The 4,042-nt window shown below is 45.9% G+C and overlaps 1 pseudogene; it reads right to left on the bottom strand.

Moving 5' to 3' along the window:
• Positions 1 to 945: 945 nt before the first annotated feature.
• Positions 946 to 2,747, bottom strand: LOC127212625 (replication protein A 70 kDa DNA-binding subunit-like; annotated as a pseudogene).
• Positions 2,748 to 4,042: the final 1,295 nt, after the last annotated feature.

The following is a 4,042-nucleotide window of genomic DNA, read 5'->3' as shown; positions in this document are numbered from 1 at the left end:
AAATGAAATATACTAATGCAAAGAACAATATACAGGTAAAGACATATGCACCTGGCAACCAAATGCAACATTAATTTCAGTGAAAACTCAAGCAATGCTTTGTAGTTGCCTGGATGTCCCTAAGGGACAGCAAGTCAATACTTATCAGCCGTCCTCAGAAGAGACAATTTTGATTAATATCAGACCCATCCAACTCAGTCTATTAAATCTATTAAACTCTGAAGGAAGGATATTCAGATATTAACGATAGGCCTTTGATTAATAATTCTATTCTTTGCCATGCCAAGCATTAACCACCACATGGTACATCTGCAAAGAGGGAGCCTTTGATTCCAGAAAGATAACAGACCCTAAAAACTGCCCCAGGAGGAAACCAAGACATAAAGGTGCCACCACTGGAAAAGCAAAGCCCAAGTTACATAATTTACCTCATTATCCACAGAGTAGAGTCAATTACTTGTGACATAATTCCTGCTTGAAGATAACAAAACCTTGGTAAATCCTACAAAAGCTGGAGACAGAAGGGACGGCTGCTATGTTACCTGCCAGCTAAGAGCTGGCTGTAAAGCGTCATTCACTTCTTTTCTTTTTTAAAAAGATTTATTTATTTATTTATTTATTTATTTATTTTGTATTCCGCGCTCGGCTTGCAGGCCAGAAGAGGGCACCAGATCTCACTACAGATGGCTGTGAGCCACCATGTGGTTGCTGGGAATCGAACTCAGGACCTCTGGAAGAGCAGACAGCACTCATAACCTACGCACAGCCCTTTGAGCACGTTCTCTTTTGCCTACCAGTGAGTCCCAAGAGTGCTGAGTCGAGCTGCGAGCTGCCGGTCTCCCCTAGAGGCTCTGCACTGTGCGGTCACCACATGAGAGTGGGAGAAAGCCATTGTGTTTCTGTTCTTCGCTTTCCAGCTCTGGCTGTCAGTGCTACCTGCTCCCTTCATGTGTTCCTTGTGATGTTCATGATCAGCCTTTTGCTATAGTCTCTGACGTCCACCGGCTCCATGTCTACCACAGTCGCCTTAATTCGAGATTCATCGTTGAAGGTCTCCAGCTTGACTCGGATTCTGAACAGAAAAGATCGAAAATGAGCATTCTGGAAAACCCCTTTCAAACGCCTGCTCACTCTTTTCTTTCAGTTCCCCAAGGTGTGCAGTGTTCGGTCCAAGGATAGCCTCCGCAGTCTCCTGGAAGCACGTCACCCACTGATTCTCTTGAAAGTCTGCATTGTTTACAGACAAGACCATGCGGTATTTGAAATTGGGAAGTTCCCGGTCACACTTCTCACAGCGGCACAACCCATTCTGCTGGTCAATCACTTTCTGATTGCAGTCCTGGGTTGGGCAGGCCCGGTACATACAGTTTTCTCTGCGAAGAAACAGGCTGAAGTAGTCCGCCTTGTCGCCGTGGCCCAAGCTTCATACAAAGTTTTCCAGCTGGTGTCGCCCCCTGAGCTTCCTCCACTCCTGAAGTCAGAGATGGAAATACCATCTATGGCTTGTCCGTCTGAGTTGAACCATCCACGGAGCTTATAGGCCTCTGGGGTGTCAGGATTCACGACGCGAGGGCTAGACGATAGGACAGAGAGGCTCCGCCCACCAAAGTCGGATGGCCATTACAGGCTGCCCAGAACCATCAAACTTGTCGGCATCTTCTCCCCACAGAGTTGCCTTCACCACTTTCCCTGACATGTCCGTCAAATAGATATTTCTCTTAGAGACTTCTCTGTTCCTAGACTTCACTGTGATTTTAGTTGAATCTTCATAGCTCTTGCAGATCCCAATTATGTCTACGAGGGAGTCTTTAGACTTGCTCTCTAGGTCACCGATCCCCGTGAAGTCAAACTGCACTGTGGGTAAGTCATGTCCATCTTCACAGGGAAGGACAGACGCCTCATTATTGAAGGTCGTCTCATAGTCATTTTTCACAGCTGAGAACTGTTTGTTTGCGATCTTCAGAGCGCCTTTTGAGAAACAATGCACCTCGGTCACTTCAATGAGCAGGAAGAATTTGTCCACCTGCTCATTGAAAGCAGTAGCTCTGATTTCACCACTTTCATCTACAAGTTCTATAGAGAAAAGCTTCCCTTCCCCATGGGTATCGCTCCAGGTACGGATCTGACTTTTGTTGGTGACACGGGCACAAATAGTCCACTTACATTGGTAAGGGGTGGGGCTGGCAATGGGTACCACTTTGGACTGTGTTCTGCCTGAAGGCTGTAGCGGGCCAATGCCAACAGGTTTTGCAAATGGCTTAGAGGCACCATATGTCTTAGGCACAGTGGAAGCCGTTCCCGAGCCCCCATTCTGTGGCTGGGGCTTGCTGGCTGGTGGTGTGGCCGTGGGGGCTGGAGAAGGGACCGCTGGCTGCTGCCCATGTCCTTCATTATACGGCGCTGGGTCCCCAAGCTTTGCTCCAACTGCTTCCACTGATTTCACAACTTCCAAGTCCACCAAAATAACTGCTCCCCTCCCATCTTTCAGGGTGTTGACAACGAATCGCTTGACCTAGCAAATATAGTTGCTGGCTAGCTGCTCCCCTTCAACAAGAAGGCTCAGCTGTGTGGCCAGCATGAACGAGGAGAGCGTGTTCAGCCCATCACTCATGAGCAGTCGATCCCGGGGCGGACTGTTCCCTGTAGTAATGGGACGGGGTGTTAATAACTTGAAGGATGGGCTTTATGGATGTATCTCTCTGTTGCATTATGGCCGCAATAGCCCCCTTCCTCAAGTGCCCCACCATGGCTGCACCGGCCGCAATAGCCCCCTTCCTCAAGTGCCCCACCATGGCTGCACCGGCCGCAATAGCCCCCTTCCTCAAGTGCCCCACCATGGCTGCACCGCTAACCCCCACCTATCAAATCTACTTTTAGACTAAAAAGCAACTACTAATCTCTAATATTTACATTGGTATGGATTCTTGCATATTGGTAAAAATTTAAGGCTAATTTTGTTGCAACATACTGCATATATGTTTCAACTATTTTTTTAGATATTGTATTTATGCAACTCATTATAAATGTTATGTAAAGGGCTGGAGAGGTGGCTCAGAGGTTAAGAGCACTGTCTGCTCTTCCAGAGGTCCTGAGTTCCATTCCCAGCAACCACATGGTGGCTCACAGCCATCTATAATGTGATTCAGTGCCCTCTTCTGGTGTGCATGTGTACATGCAGATAGAACACACACACACACACACACACACACACACACACACACACACACACACACTTTTTAAAATTTAAAAATGTTATGTAAAGTTCTAGTCCTTTTGAAAGCTACTATTACACACTGCTTAGGATAATTAAGAAATGCAAGTTAGTAGTCAGTCACTCAAACTTGTGGCCATGTTAGATACTAGTTTAGTTAATTACAAAACTGAGATTTATTTAACCTCCTTGTAGATGTTTTCAAAGTTAAGCAGATAGTAAATAGCTAGACATAAGCAATGTTTGCCTGTTCAGATATACTTTAGATAGACAGATGGTCTTCAAACACTTCAGAGACCTACAGAATATAGCATTTAAGATGTTTTAATAACACAAGGCTTCTCATGACAGTGAGACGTATCAGCTCCTGACAGCATCCCCATTCTCCTCTGAAGATGATGGACATCAAAGAACCTCCGTATTGTGTTTGCTTCAAAAGTGGCAAAGCTAGCCACTGGGCAGAAAACTGTCCTTTCCTCGACTTCTAATGATATGCTGTCTAAACTGAATGAGCAGGACACTGGGCAGTCGACTACCAAGCTTTGCCAAGACAAGGTAGGCCAGTCCTTCATAATTCCTGCTTCACAATAAAGTCTGTCAGATAGTCTACACCTGTAGGCTGATGCCCCAATGTTACAGAGGATCCTTGAGTTACTATCTAGGCAGCAAACTCTCTCTCTGCCATTTCTATAGTTTTGGAAGCTGTTTGCTCGGCACTTCCTGTTTACTCAGGTAATATTTATCCTCAGGTGCCTGATGAAGTTGAAGACTGGACAGTTATACACTCTCACGTATAACACTAGTTTAGGCTTTAAGAAAGCGTTTTAAGGT

This window comes from Acomys russatus, chromosome 31 (assembly GCF_903995435.1).
Source record: "Acomys russatus chromosome 31, mAcoRus1.1, whole genome shotgun sequence".
Classification (NCBI taxonomy): Eukaryota; Metazoa; Chordata; class Mammalia; order Rodentia; family Muridae; genus Acomys; species Acomys russatus.
The sequence above is the reverse complement of the archived record's forward strand: the minus strand, read 5'-3'. Positions and strand labels throughout refer to the sequence as shown.